We start from the raw sequence: 16,020 nt of genomic DNA, 5'->3' as shown, positions 1-16,020 counted from the left end.
TGAGTTCCCACCCAAGCCAGTTCAGGGACAAGGCCCAGGGTCCTCTCCCCTCACTCAAACCAGCCAGCCCTGCCCAGGAGCTAGGGAAGGTTGGTCCACTCACCAGAGCTAAAAGAACTTGTTCAAGGGGACCATTTTCAAAGCAGAAAGACAGTGCCCTTCCATGGCCAGCAGCCCCTACAATGTTCACTCACACTGAACTCTTCATGCTGACCCCCGGACCTTCTCTTTCTGACTTCCTCTGACTTTGGGGAAGTGGTCAGGGGTTTTCCACGGGAGGGGGAAGAGATGATCTTTCTGCTCTAGTCCACCAAGTATATGCAGAAGTCTGAGCAAGAACAACTGATCTCACGTGGCAATGCAGGACCATGAGTTAATCTAAGACATTCTGGGTTGTCCTCAGCCTGCAACCAAAAGCCTGTCAGGGACCTGGCAATGGGGCAGGCCCAATGTCCCACCCTGTGACCACCTCTCTCAAGAAATCTCTGAAAGTTCACAGCTGGGTGTGGTGGCTCACCCCTGTAATCCCATCACTTTGGGAGGCCGAGGTGGGCCGATCACGAGGTCAAGTGATTGAGACCATCCTGGCCAACATGGTGAAACTCCGTCTCTAATAAAAATACAAAAATTAGCTGGGCATGGTGGCACGCACCTGTAGCCCCAGCTACTCAGGAGACTGAGGCAGGAAAATTGCTTGAATCTGGGAGGCGGAGGTTGCAGTGAGCCGAGATCGCACCACTGCACTCCAGCCTGCCAATAGAGTGAGACTCTATCTCAAAAAAAAAAAAAAAAAATCTCTGAAAGTTCTTTGGGCCTCTATTTCCTTATCTGTAAAATGAGGAGATTGTGCCATATGCTCTCTGAGTTCGTTATGTGGTTCTATGACACCATTATGTGGTTCTATGAAACCCACTGTAGGAGGCAGAAGCAAGAAGATCCAGTGTCCTGATACTCACCCTGACTCCACACCTCCCACCCACTACTACCCTCAGTCTGCCCTGAGAGAAGGAGATAAGAGCCACTGGGGAGAGGCATATTTTGGAAGGCAGCATCCATCCTCCCCAAAGGCCCACCAATGGGATTGAGCTCTGGTTCTCCAGGGAAAGGACTGGGGGCCAGGTCTCCTCGACTCCTGTTGTTCTTCAGATGGTTGTCTCTTGAGGGAGATAACTAGAGAGTTATCTAGTTCTTTCTCACTTTCCCATTTTCTCCAAGGCCTAGGCCTGGAGGGAAGGAGGTACAGGAGGTTCCCTGGGGGCTTACCTACTCAGTGGGTCCTGGAGCTCCCTGCCAGGCCCCCAACTATGTCTTTTGAAGACGTCATAGTTGCGGCCATGGGCCCAGAAAGCCCCCGACCTTCGGAGGGGTACAGCATGCGAGCCATTCCCCTCCTTTATTTCCCCCTCCTCTTCTTCCTCCAGTTGTTCTCTGGATTCAACAGCAGAAAGACAGCGGCGAGTGTGGCCTCGGGGCACCTGGGCTCCACCTGCGAGGAACACGTCTGGGACGGCTCTGTTCATGGGAGACACACGCAGACCAGTCTGCATCAGCAAGAAAGAAAAGAGTGAGCAGGGTTCTAGAACCCTGTAACCTTGGAAATAGAGGTGTGTCACAGTCAGCTGGGCTTCGGAGTGCCTAGCCACCCCTCACTTTACTAAGACACAAAACTGGAGAATGTGTGGCTCAGGGTCACATTGTGAATTAGCTGCAGAGTCAAGGCTAGAACTTAGGTTTTCTGGATCCCAGTTCAGTGTCCTTTCTAGCACATAAAGAGATCCTCATTGTCTCATTCTTATTCCATTCACTGAGGATTTATATAGCAGAAAGCCAAGCAAAGAGAAATCGATATTTTTCCTGTCCTCAAGGAATCAGAGTGTACTGAGTGGGTGAGTGTGCATGTGTGTGCACAAGCAAAAGCACAAAACACAGATGATTCCATAACTGGCTCACATATGCCAAATGCCACAAGAGAAGTTTCAACAAAAGGCTTTGGGCTGTTAAACAAGTAAGGGCACATGACCAGGTGGGAGACTCTAAAAAGGCCAGGTGAGGTGGCTCACCCAGCACTTTGGGAGTCTGTGGCGGGTGGATCACTTGAGCCCAGCTGTTCTAGACCAGCCCGGGCAACATAACGAGACCCTATCTCCACAAGAAAACAAAATGCTAGCTGGGCGTGGTGGCATGTGCTTATAGTCCTAGGTACTTGGGAGGCTGAGGTGGGAGGATCACTTGAGCCCAGGAGTTCAAGGCTGCAGTGAGCTATGATCACGCCACTGCACTCCAGCTTGGGTGACACAATAAGACCTTGCTTGCTTTTGTTTTGTTTTGTTTTTTGAGACAGTTTCGCTCTTGTTGCCCAAGCTGGAGTACAATGGTGCGATCTCAGCTCACTGCAACCTCTGCCTCCTGGGTTCAAGCGATTCTATTGCCTCAGCCTCCCGAGTAGCTGGTATTACAGGCATGCCCCACCATGCCTGGATAATTTGTATTTTTAGTAGAAACGGGGTTTCACCATATTAGCCAGGCTGGTCTCGAACTCCCAACTTCAGGTGATCCGTCCACCTCAGCCTCCCAAAGTGCTGGGATTACAGGCGTGAGCCACTGTGCCAGGCCTTGTTTTTTTTTTTTTTTTGAGACAGAGTGTTGCTCTGTCGCCCAGGCCGTAGTGCAGTGGCGCGATCTCGGCTCACTGCAAGCTTCGCCTCCTGGGTTCACGCCATTCTCCTGCCTCAGCCTCCTGAGTAGCTGGGACTACAGGCGCCCGCCACCATGCCCAGCTAATTTTTTGTATTTTTAGTAGAGAGGGGGTTTCACCATTTTAGCCATGATGGTCTCAATCTCCTGACTTCGTGATCCGCCCGCCTTGGCCTCCCAAAGTGCTGGGATTACAGGCGTGAGCCACTGCGCCCGGCCTGTTTTTGTTTTTAAAGGGGAGGAGGAAACAGAAGGGTAGATGGTCTTTGAGATGTGCCTGTAAGGGTAAAGTGGTTAGGATTTGGCCAGGGTAGAGGGAGAGGATTTTAGGCAGGTAAAGTAACAGGGGGAGGCCGGGTGCAGTGGTTCACTCCTGTAATCCCAACACTTTGGGAGGCTGAGGTGGGTGGATCACGAGGTCAGGAGTTCAAGACCAGCCTGGCCAACATGGCGAAGTCCTGTCTCTAATAAAAATACAAAAATTAGCTGGGCATGGTAGCCAGCACCTATAATCCCAACTACTTGGGAGGCTGAGGCAGGAGAATCACTTGAACCTGGGAGGCGGAGGTTGCAGTGAGCCAAGATCATGCCATTGCACTCCAGCCTGCGTGACAACAGCAAGACTCCATCTCAAAAAAAAAAAAAAAAAAAAAGTAGAAAAAAGCAGCAGGGGGAAAAGGTTCATGAGTGATAAAGTGTTGTGATTTCTCCTTCTTCTCCTTTTCCCTCTCCCTCTCCATCTCCCTCTCCTCCTCCTCCTCCTCCTCCTCCTTCTTCTGATGGAGTTTCACTCTTATTGCCCAGGATAGAGTGCAATGGGGTGATCTTGGCTCCCTGTAACCTCTGCCTCCCGGGTTCAAGCGATTCTCCTGCCTTAGCCTCCTGAGTAGCTGGGATTACAGGCATGCGCCACCAGGCCTGGCTAATTTTGTATTTTTTTAAGTAGAGATGGGATTTCTCCATGTTGATCAGGCTGGTATCAAGCTTCCGACCTCAGGTGATCTGCCCGCCTCTGCCTCCCAAAGTGCTGGGATTACAGGTGTGAGCCACCATGCCCTGCATGATTTCTTCTTCTAAGAGTCTGGTCATATGGAGAGTGAAAGCCAGTCTGACCTCTCCCAATGGTGCAGAGAGAAGGGCTCCAAGCATCAGTCACAGAGCACGTATTTCCTCTACTCTATCCCATATGGGCATTGTTCGCACTGCCCAACACTCCTGGTTGGCATCAGGGCTTGCCACAGTGTGTCTCAGACTTAAGAACCCTCAGGTGCTCTTAAAGTTGAAAAGTATAAGCCCCACTCCAGAAAGAAGTGCCAAGTCCCAGAGTACCAGGGGCAGGAAGGGCAGGAAGGGAAACAGCATTTACCACATACCTCTGTACACTTCACTCCTAGGCCATGTCTTTCTAGACCTTCTGCTCTAATGAGTCTCCCAGGCTCCCTTTCTCCTGGCACCACTTTCAGCTACTAAGATGTCAGGAGTGCCCAGAAGGATCAGGAAGCCGGGACCCAGAACCTTCCCTCTTTCAAGGCTTTCTGTGGAGCTGTCAGACCTTCTCCAGGTTGTCTTAACCACCCCAGGGAAGTCCAGGTGATCAGTTATTGTACCTTCAATCTACTTTCCTCCCTCACTGTAATCTGTCCACTCTGCCCTCACCCCACCCAGAGCTGCTGAGAAGAAAGTGCTGTGCCACTGGCTGGGCGTGGTGGCTCACGCCTGTAATCCCAGCACTTTGGGAGGCCAAGGCAGGCAGATCATGAGGTCAGGAGTTCGAGACCAGCCTGACCAATATGGTGAAACCCTGTCTCTACTAAAAATACAAAAATTAGCCAGGCGTGGTGGCACATGCCTGTAGTCCCAGCTACTTGGGAGGCTGAGGCAGAAGAATCGCTTGAACTCAGGAGGCGGAGGTTGCAGTGAGTTGAGATCGCGCCATTGCACTCCAGCCTGGGCAACAGAGCAAGACTGCATCTCAAAAAAAAAAAGAAAGAAAGAAAAAAAGAAAGTGCTGGCTGGGCACGGTGGCTCATGCCTGTAATCCCAGCACTTTGGCAGGCCGAGGCAGGCGGATCACAAGGTCAGGAGATCCAGACCATCCTAGCTAACATGGTGAAACCCTGTCTGTACTAAAAATACAAAAACAAAAATTAGCCGGGAGCGGTGGCGGGCACCTTTGGTCCCAGCTACTCGGGAGGCTGAGGCAGGAAAAAAAAAAAAAAGAAAGAAAGTGCTGTGCCTGGGGTGGCTGTGTGCCTGCTTACCACAGGAAAGGGAGGGAGGCAGGTGCTCAGGCCTCTGCAGACGACAATGCTTTCCCACATTGGGTGGGTGTCTAAGGAGAGAAAAGGAGAAGCCTAGGAGAGTGGCCACGGCCCTGTGCCCATCTATGCTCATTGTGTCTGGGAGCAATGGACAGGGAACCCGTTAGCCAGCCACCAGGAGAGATCCTCTCCCTCCTTGCCTACAGAGGGGCCCTGTGCCATCAGGTATGTTGGGTACAAACAGGATGAGCAGATCTATAGGAAGCAGGTCAGAGGCTGAGGGCCATGGCAGGGTCCCTCCCAACCAGTGGCCTCCAAAGCTGAGATGTGGAGGCAGAGGGAGGTTGACAAAAATATTGTGAAAAGCTGGGTGGAGAGAAGAGTAGGATCTGGAGATATACTAGGAAAAGGGGAACAGGGGCTGGAAATAGGACAGAAACTGAGAGGCAGTGAGGGGGAGGCAGGGACACTGGGTGGATATTGTGAGCTCTGGAATTCAGGGACCTCCCAGAAGCAAAAAGTTGGTTTGAACTATACCCCCTGTACTCAACGTCTACCTGCTAGCCTTGTCTCAGTTATGCCCACAGGATTGAATTCTTTTTTTTTTTTTCAGAGAGAGGATCTCTCTCCCTCTGTCACCCTCAAGCCTCACTGCAGCCTCCACCTCCCAGGCTCAAGCAGTCCTCCCACATTAGCCTCCTGAGTAGCCAGGCCTACAGATGCATGCCACCACATCCAACTAATTTTTAAAGTTTTGTTTTGCTTTGTTTTAGATGGAGTTTCACTTTTGTTGCCAGGCTGGAGTGCAATGGCGCCATCTCAGCTCACTGCAACCTCCGCCTCCTGGGTTCAAGAGATTCTCCTGCCTCAGCCTCCTGAGTAGCTGGGATTGCAGGTGCATGCCACCACACCCAGCTAATTTTTGTATTTTTAGTAGAGACAGGGTTTCACCATGTTGGCCAGGCTGGTCTCGAACTCCTGACTTCAGGTGATCCACCTGCCTCAGCCTCCCAAAGTGCTGGGATTGCAAGTGTGAGCCACTGCGCCCGGTCTTAAATTTTTTATAGAGATGGGGTCTAACTATGTTGCCCAGGCTGGTCTCAAACTCCTGGGCCCAGGCGATCCTCCTGCCTTGGCCTCCCAAAGTGCTGGAATTACAGATGCGAGCCACTGCGCCCAGCCTGCGTGGTTGAATTTGGCAAGATGAAGGAAGTGCAGTGAAGGAAGTGCAGTGAACTGGAGACCTTTGCTTTTCTTCAGTCCCTGTGGATGTTCCTGCTGGAGATGGTGTCCTGTCACCCGGGCCCCATTGATGGGTACCTCAGATCTCAAGATCTTTGTGAAACTTACCCTGGCCCCATTGACAGGTACTTCAGATCTTAAGATCTTTTTGTAACTCACCCTTCTTCCTCCAGCTCAGACCAAACCTCTTCTCAAAGATCTACCCTTTTTCCAGCATCTCTGTCATTTCATTCACAGTCTCTGCCCTCTGTGAAAATGGAATCTGTCTGGCAGTTTCTCCCTCACATCCTCATCCCCACTAACCCTGCCTATGCTATGATGCCAATACTTTTTATCCTGTCCCTCAAAGAGATGAGGTTTAGCAAGGCTTCCTCAACTCCCTCCTAGCAATATTCCCTCCTCCACTGTCTGAAATTCAAACTGGGGCTCCCATCATCGTGTTGCTTCTCTTTCCATTAGATTAACTCTCCTAGTCCCCCTCCCATTTTCCCTTAGCCTCTTGAGCTCAGGAAATGGTGCATGGGAGAGGCCAGGGCTGGGTCTCACACAATGGCTTTATTTAGCTCTCGAATGAGATCACATCATGTCATATCACTGCTTCCGCTGAGCAGAGAGGAGATTCTGAAATAGGTCTGGGATCAGATGCTTGAGATGGGGGAGGGGAGCTGGGAAAGCAGGAAGGGGCTCTAAGAAGTCATTTTACTTGTCTTCCTGCCTCTGGATCAAATGGTCTTCCCACCACTGCAAACCATCAGCATGTGCTGTCCCTTCCTCTAGGTGTAAAACCTCCACAGATTGTACTGGTCATCAAAGATTTCTTAGATATTCTACTGGGAGCTGGAATGGGAATATATAATATTTTAATAGAGAGAGACATCTGTTATTCAAAACTCTGAGACCATAATTTCTTTAGGATGTTACAGCTTTGAAGTCTGTCAAATTTGCTAGCTCTGCCATTTTCTTTTTTTCTTTTTCTTTCTTTTTTTTTTTTTTCTGAGATGGAGTCTTGCTCTGTTGCCCAGGCTGGAATGCAGTGGCATCATCCTGGCTCACTGTAATGTCCACTTCCTGGGTCCAAGCAATTCTTCTGCCTCAGCCTCCTGAGTAGCTGGGATTACAAATGCCTGCACCACGCCCGGCTAATTTTTGTATTTTTACTAGAGATGGGGTTTTGCCATGTTGGCAGGGCTGGTCTCGAACTCCTGAACTCAGGTGATCTGCCCGCTTCAGCCTCCCAAAGTGCTGGGATTACAGGCATGAGCCAATGCACCTAGCCTAGCTATGCCACTTTCATAAACCACATAACCTTGGGAACTTAACTTTTTTTTTTTTTGGACACAGGGTCTGGCTCTGTTGCCAAGGCTGGAGTGCAGCTGTGATCAGAGCTCACTGCAGCCTCAAACTCCTGGGTCAGGCAATCCTCCTGCTTTAGCATCCAGTAGCTGGGACTACAGGTATGCACCACCATGCTCTAAGTTAAAAAAAAAAAATTTGGGCCCAGTGCGGTGGCTCACTCCTGTAATCCCAACACTTTGGGAGGCTGAGGGGGGCGAATCACGAGGTCAGGAGTTTAAGACCAGCCTGGCCAATATGGTGGAACCCCATCTCTACTAAAAATACAAAAATTAGCCAGGCGTAGTGGCACACACCTGTAATCTCAGCTACTAGGGAGGCTGAGGCAGGAGAATTGCTTGAACCTGGGAGGTGGAGGTTGCAGTGAGCTGAGATCACGCCATTGCACTCCAGCCTGGGCAACTCCGTCTCAAAGAAAGAACAAAATAGGCGCCGGGCGTGGTGGCTCAAGCCTGTAATCCTAGCACTTTGGGAGGCCGAGACGGGCGGATCACGAGGTCAGGAGATCGAGACCATCCTAGCTAACACGGTGAAACCCCATCTCTACTAAAAAAATACAAAAAACTAGCCGGGCGAGGTAGCGGGCGTCTGTAGTCCCAGCTACTCGGGAGGCTGAGGCAGGAGAATGGCGTGAACCCAGGAGGCGGAGCTTGCAGTGAGGTGAGATCTGGCCACTGCACTCCAGCCTGGGCGACAGAGCGAGACTCCATCTCAAACAAAACAAAACAAAACAAAAAGAACAAAATAGGCCAGGTGTGGTAGCTCACACCTGTAATCCCAACAAATGGGAGCCCTAGGCAGGTGGATCACGAGGTCAGGAGTTCAAGACCAGCTTGGCCAACATGGTGAAACCCTGTCTCTACTAAAAATACAAAAATTAGGCCGGGCGCGGTGGCTCAAGCCTGTAATCCCAGCACTGTGGGAGGCCGAGACGGGCGAATCACGAGGTCAGGAGATCGAGACCATCCTGGCGAACACGGTGAAACCCCGTCTCTACTAAAAAATACAAAAAAAAAAAACTAGCCGGGCGAGGTGGCGGGCGCCTGTAGTCCCAGCTACTCGGGAGGCTGAGGCAGGAGAATGGCGGAGAAGCTCGGGAGGCGGAGCTTGCAGTGAGCTGAGATCCGGCCACTGCACTCCAGCCCGGGCGACAGAGCAAGACTCTGTCTCAAAAAAAAAAAAAAAAAAAAAAAAAAAAAAAAAAAATACAAAAATTAGCTGGGCATGGTGGTACTCACCTGTAATCCCAGCTACTCAGGAGGCTGAGGCAAGAGAATAGCTTGAACCCGGGAGGTGGAGGTTGTGGTGAGCCGAGATTGCACCATTGCACTCCAGCCTGGGCAATACAGTGAGACTCTGTCTCAAAAAAAAAAAGAATGACACTCCGTCTCAAAAAAAAAAAAAAATTTTTTTTTAGAGATGGAGTCTCACTGTGTTGCCCAGGCTAGTCGTGAACTCCTGGCCTCAAGTGATGCTCCTGCTTTAGTTTCCCTAAGTGTTGGGATTACAGATATGAGCTTCTGAGCCCAGCCCAGCTAGCTATTTTTTTTTTTTTGAGACGGAGTCTGGCTCTTGTTGCCCAGGCTGGAGTGCAATGGCGTGATCTCGGCTCACCGCAACCTCTGCCTCCCGGGTTCAAGCGATTCTCCTGCCTCAGCCTCCCGAGTAGCTGGGACTACAGGTGCATGCCACCATGTCCAGCTAATTTTTTGTATTTTTAGTAGAGACAGGGTTTCTCTATGTTGGTCAGGCTGGTCTCGAACTCCTGACCTCAGGTGATCCACCTGCCTCGGCCTCCCAAAGTGCTGGGATTATAGGCGTGAGCCACGGTGCCTGGCCTGTTTTGTTTTTGAGATAGGATTGTTACTCTGTCACGCAGGCTGAGTGCAGTGGCACAATGATGGCTCACTGCAGCCTTGATTTCTGTCTCAGGTGACCCTTCCACCTCAGCCTCCCAAGTAGCTGGGAGTATAAGTGCACACCACCATGCCTGGCTGATTTTTTTTGGTACTTTTTAGCAAAGACAGGGTTTCACCATGTTGCCCAGGCTGGTCTCAAACTCCTGGGCTCAACTGATTTGCCTGCCTCAGCCTCCCAAAGTGCTAGGATTACAGGCATAAGCCACTGGGCCTGTACTTACTTTGTAAGGATGTTGAGACTTGATGATAATGTATGCAATGCACCTAGTCCCCATTCCATCTGTTTTTGGTACATATTAGGTGCTCAATAAATACTATTATTATTGTTGTTATTATTACTTAAAGACATAGAGACGGCAGGGTGTATTGAAACAGAGAGCTAGAAAGAAGAATGCTTGGCCTGGTGTGGTGGCTCACGCCTGTAATCCCAGCATTTTGGGAGGCCAAGGCGGGAAGATCACAAGATCAAGAGATCGAGACCATCCTGGCCAACATGGTGAAACCATGTCTGTACTAAAAATACAAAAATTGGCCTGGCATAGTGGCTCACACCTGTAATCCCAGCACTTTGGGAGGCCGAGGTAAGTGGATCACCTGAGGTCAGGAGTTTGGGGGCCGGGCGCGGTGGCTCAAGCCTGTAATCCCAGCACTTTGGGAGGCCGAGATGGGCGGATCACGAGGTCAGGAGATCGAGACCATCCTGGCTAACACGGTGAAACCCCGTCTCTACTAAAAACTACAAAAAACTAGCCGGGCGAGGTGGCGGGCGCCTGTAGTCCCAGCTACTCGGGAGGCTGAGGCAGGAGAATGGCGTAAACCTGGGAGGCGGAGCTTGCAGTGAGCTGAGATCCGGCCACTGCACTCCAGCCTGGCGACAGAGCGAGACTCCGTCTCAAAAAAAAAAAAAAAAAAAAAAAAAAAAAAAAAAAAAAAAAAAAAGGAGTTTGAGACCAGCCTGACCAACATGGAGAAACCCTGTCTCTACTGAAAAAACAAAAAAAATTAGCCAGGCGTGGTGGCACATGCCTATAATCCCAGCTACTCAGGAGGCTAAGGCAGGAGAATTGCTTGAACCTGGGAGGCAGAGGTTGCAGTGAGCCGAGATCACGCCACTGTACTCCAGCCTGGGCAATAGAGCAACACTCTGTGGCAAAAAACAAACAAAAAAAATTAGTTGGGCGTGGTGGCGCATGCCTGTAGTCCCAGCTGCTTAGGAGGCTGAGGTGGACAATCACTTGAACCGAGGAGGTGGAGGTTCCAGTGAGCTGAGATCACGCCACTGCACTCCAGCCTGGCGACAGAACAAGACTCCGTAAAGAAAGAAGGAGAGGGCCAGGCACGGTGGCTCAAGCCTTTAATCCCAGCACTTTGGGAGGCCGAGACGGGCGGATCACGAGGTCAGGAGATCGAGACCATCCTAGCTAACACAGTGAAACCCCGTCTCTACTAAAAAATACAAAAAAACTAGCCAGGCGAGGTGGCGGGCGCCTGTAGTCCCAGCTACTCGGGAGGCTGAGGCAGGAGAATGGCGTAAACCCGGGAGGCGGAGCTTGCAGTGAGCTGAGATCCAGCCACTGCACTCCAGCTTGGGTGACAGAGCGAGACTCCGTTTCAAAAAAAAAAAAAAGAAGGAGAGAAGGCGAGACAGAGAGACAGAGAGAAAAAGAAAAAGAAAGAAAGAAAGAAAGAAAGAAAAGAAAAGAAAGAAACCCAGGACAGAAGCAGAAATAGGCATCATATGATGGTGACCTACTGTTTTCTCTTAAAGAGAGAGAGAGAGAATAAATAACTCATGGGCTGACACTAACGTAACTATGATGGGAACAAGTTACACGCAACTTCTGATGGAAAAGTGTATATGCAATCAGAGCAAGAAGAGCAAGAAGAAATGAGTGCTTTTCTGTCCTTTGAGACCCTGATGAGCCCTGATAAAGTTATCCTCTTTGAGGAGAAGAAAGGCATAGAAGGGCCTCTGGAAATTTAAAGCAAGGGTTAGCAAACTATAGCCTCTGGGACAAATCTGTCCTGCTATCTTTTTTTAATAGTTGGAAAAAAAAAAAATAAAAGAACACTTTGAGACACAAAATTATATGAAATTCAAATTTCAGTGCTTATAAAGAAAGTATTTTTGGAATGCAGCCATGCTCAGTCATTTACATATTGTCTATGGCTGTTTTTGCATTATGACAGCAAAGTTGGTAGTTGCAACAGAGAGCCCACAAAGCCTGATATATAGATACATCCTGAGTCTGGGATCCTAATATATGTGTGTGTGTGTGTGTGTGTGTGTGTGTGTATTTTTTTTTTTTTTTTTTTTTTGAGATGGAATTTTGCTCTTGTCGCCCAGGCTGGAGTACAATGGTGTAATCTTGGCTCACTGCAACCTCCACCTCCTGGGTTCAAGCAATTCTCCTGCCTCGGCCTCCCAAGTAGCTGGGATTGCAGGCACCTGCCATCACTTCTGGCTAATTTTTGTATTTTTTAGTAGAGATGGGGTTTCACCGTGTTGGCCAGGCTGGTCTTAAACTCCTGGCCTCAGGTGATCCACCTGCCTGGACCTCCCAAAGTGCTGGGATTACAGGCGTGAGCCACTGCGCCCAGCTATATATATATGTGTGTGTGTGTGTGTGTGTGTGTGTGTATACATACATATATATATATATATATATTTTAGACAGGGTTTCACTTGGTCACCCAGGCTGGAGTACGTAGCGAGACCTCTGATCACTGCAGCCTTGACCTCCCAAGTTCAAGCCATCATCCCACCTCAGACTCCCAAGCAGCTAGGACTACAGGCACACAACACCACATTGGGATAATATTTGTAATTTTTGTAGAAACAAGGTCTCGCTATGTTGCCCAGGCTGATCTTGAACTCCTGAGCTCAAGTGATATGCCCACCTTGGCCTCCCAAAGTGCTGGGATTATAGTCATGTGCTACCATGCCTGGCCTAAAATATCTGTTAACTGGATCTTTACAGAAAAACTTTGCCAACTCCTAATCTAGAGCAACCGGGTCTCAAAATCTCAGGAAGGAGGAGAAAGGAGAAAAGAGATAAAAGAGGGACATGAAAGGATCACTGCACACCAGGCATTCGGCTACAAGCTTTGGGGAAGAAGGGACATTGAGACATTGAGACCTCAATATAACTACTTCCTTTTTTTTTTTTTTTTTGAGACGGAGTCTTGCTCTGTCTCCCAGGCTGGAGTGCAATGGCGCGATCTCGGCTCACTGCAACCTCTGCCTCCTGGGTTCAAGCGATTCTCCTGCCTCAGCCTCCCAAGTAGCTGGGATTATAGGCACCCACCAGCACACCCAGCTAAGTTTTACATTTTTAGCAGAGAGGGAGTTTCACTGTGTTGGTCAGGCTGGTCTCAAACTCCTGACTTCAGGTGATCCTCCCACCTTGGCCTCCCAAAGTGCTGGGATTACAGGTGTGAGCCACTGCTCCCAACCAACATACCTACTTCCTAAATGTCATCTGAGGCCTATATAGAGAGAGATAATGAGTGCCAACATCCATTTTGTGCCATCCTCACAAATATTTCTTGAAACAGACATTATTATCCCTATTTACATATGAAGAAACAGGCTGCATAGAGAGCTTAAGTAACTGGCTGGGGGTCACAGAGCTGATAGGAGGCGGAGATGAGTTTTCAAAGCCGATCCATCACATTATGGAGCCTGAATTCTTTTCTGAAACCAGAAAACAAGCTCTCAAAGAAAGCAAGTGGCTAGCTTTTTTTTTTTTTTGAGACACGGCCTCACTCTGTTGCCCAGGCTAGAGTGTAGTGGCACGATCTCGGCTCACTGCAACCTCTGCCTCCCAGTTTCAGGTGATTCTCCTGCCTCAGCCTCCTGAGTAGCTGGGATTACAGGCATGCACCACCACGCCCGGCTAATTTTTGTAATTTTAGTAGAGACGGTGTTTCACCATGTTGACCAGGGTGGTCTTGAACTCCTGACCTCAAATGATCCACCCATCTTGGCCTCCCAAAGTGCTGAGATGAAATTACAGACCTGAGCCACTGTGCCCAGCCTATCAAGTGGCTAGCTTTTTTTTTCCGTTTCTTTTTTCTTTTTTTTTTTTTTGAGATAGTCTTTCTCTGTCGCCAGGCTGGAGTGCAACGGCGCGATCTCGGCTCACTGCAACCTCCGCCTCCCAGGTTCAAGCAATTCTCCCGCCTCAGCTTCCCAAGTAGCTGACATTACAGGAACCTGCCACTGTGCCTGGCTAATTTTTGTATTTTTGCAGAGATGGGGGTTTCACAATATTGCCCAGGTTGGTCTTGAACTCCTTACTTCAGGTGATCTACCCACTTCAGCCTCCCAAAGTGCTGGGATTACAAGCATGAGTCACCACACCAGGCCAAGTGGCTAGCTTTGAAAGAAATCTGGCAACATATTTTTACCCACCTCATTCCTACCTCCCTGACCCCAGCCAAAGAAACGAAGCAGCTTCCAAAAGAAATGAGATAGGGGTCCCAAAGAAGTTCAGTGTATCCTTTCTGCTCCCTCTGTTAGCTTAGACCCCTGAATGAGGTGATGGGTCACAGGCAGGTCTCTGGTTATGTTTGCTGCCAGCGAACACTGAACATGGGGGAGAAACTGCTGACAGCAACCAAACAGCCAGGTGTTGTTGCCTGGAGGCAATGCTGGCTGGCCCTTTTGCAGCCTAAGAAGCTTTGAGTCTGGCTCTGGGATCCTAAATCTAGCGAGGTGGCCAATGTTGGAGAAGACCCAAGAGAATCAGATAATAAAGACTGAGGAGGAAAGGAGAGGCCAAATGACATGTTGTACTGGCTCTCCTCCAAATCTCCTGGCCCTGGGGGTGGGACACAGGGTCACAAAAACTCTTTGATGGTTCAAAATTTAACCTAACATTTCTTCTCCTGTAGAAAGTAAACCATTAATCCAACAGTGCCCTGAAAAGAAGGCTAAAGCAGAGCTTCTCTTCGCCTCAGATAAAGAAGGCTCCAGGAGCTACAATTCCTTCCCATGTGCTCCCTAGATACCCCATTCCAAGACAGGAGCACCCAAGTCTCTCATACCTTCCTGCTTCACCCAACCGCCTGACTTGGCTGAACGCTGGTGTCCTGGAACTCATTCTCCTTCTCTGACCTTCCTGACCACTGTCAGAGAGTAGTGCCACAATTCCAAAAATGAAAGCAAAGTAAAAGATATAGAGGATCCATTCATTCAGCAAAGATTATTTTAGCACCTTCTAAGTGTCAGGCACAGAGAAGAAGACCCAGAAGAGTCTATGCACAAATACAATGGTGGGCCCTGGCTACCATCCCTTAGTGGGGCAGAGGCCAGTATGGGCAAAAGCCATCTGTTGTATTAGCTTCCGGGTTGTCTCCTGAGAGGCATTATCATCTGTACTTAGTTCTGGAATTTCAAGGCGTCCCCAGCCCCCTAATCTAACCACACACCCCTCTACTAAGTCAGCCACAGGCATCTCAGACACTCTCCCTAAATCATCCCCATGTCCTTGATGTACTAGGTTCATAAGTCAGTCAGGAATTTTGCTGCTCTGGGCTTCCAAGTGTGACCACCTTTTTTTTTTTTTTAAAAAATTGGTTAGTAAACTGAACTTAGGGACCCTGCCCTCTTCCTTTCTGCTGGACCTGTAGCTGTATGCTTATTCTACCAGGGGCTTGGGACCTAGACTAACCCTTTATTTGTGGAGGGATAGAGAAGAAAAGGGTCAAGACCAACCCGTCCTCTTCTACCTCCTGCCAGTTTCCTGGCATGTGTTCTGGGTGCCATGCCAGACATGTGGGGCAAGAGAGGGTCTGAGGGCAAGGACCCAGGAAAGGGAAGAGGGAAACTCACCAGACCTGGGAGATATCCCAAAGATGGGAGACCTGTTTCTGCCCTCAGTTGGTGACTTCAGTGTGGGAAAAAGTCCTGCTTCAGGTGGCCCCTTTAAGAACCAGTCCAGCACTTTGGTGGGGGTCCCCTCTCTCTTGGTCCTTTTAAGGGAGCTGCTCATGGTCCAGAAGTTTGCATAAGGGGGAACTCATTCCAATCCAGACCAGCTGCCTCTTCATCCACTGCAGCCCTTCCCTTCCCCGCCCTACTTCAAACACCCTAAGCAGTGCTGTGCCCAGGCCCTTAACTCTTTCAGTGCCACTACTAATCCCAGGGACTCCTGGGTCCCTCTGTCTTCAGCATTCCCTGAACACAGGGCGGCTACAGAATTCAGACTTGTGTGGAAACAGGTACAAGAAGCCATGCTGGGGTCACCCTGAGGAGAGAGTATATGGGAACCTGACACCCCAGGGAACGTTCACCCTTTCTCCAACAGGGTCAGGGAGAAACTGGGGAGGGGAGAAAGCAGACAGCTCCAGGAAAGACACAGCTGCAGCTGGAAACCCACTTCACAGCAGGGTCCTCAGTGGGGTCAGTGGTGTCCTTTGCCCTCTCAAATTAGGCTTCAAAACTGATTGTCGGCCGGGCATGGTGGCTCATGCCTATAATCCCAGCACTTTGGGAGGCCGAGGCGGGCTGATCACTTGAGGTCGGGAGTTAGAGACCAGCTTGG

General features: G+C 49.7%; 1 long non-coding RNA gene across 1 annotated transcript; it reads left to right on the top strand.

Annotated features, from left to right (window-relative positions):
• The first annotated feature begins 1,570 nt into the window (after nucleotides 1-1,570).
• On the top strand, nucleotides 1,571-14,651 carry LOC117076730. Its single transcript, XR_004434457.1, has 2 exons — nucleotides 1,571-1,886; nucleotides 14,369-14,651. It is a non-coding gene; the product is annotated as an uncharacterized LOC117076730 (long non-coding RNA).
• Nucleotides 14,652-16,020: the final 1,369 nt, after the last annotated feature.

Source organism: Trachypithecus francoisi, unplaced genomic scaffold (assembly GCF_009764315.1).
Source record: "Trachypithecus francoisi isolate TF-2019V2 unplaced genomic scaffold, Tfra_2.0 Lachesis_group5, whole genome shotgun sequence".
NCBI classification, from domain to species: domain Eukaryota; kingdom Metazoa; phylum Chordata; class Mammalia; order Primates; family Cercopithecidae; genus Trachypithecus; species Trachypithecus francoisi.
Note: the sequence above shows the minus strand (reverse complement) of the source record. Positions and strands in the feature narration are given on the sequence as shown.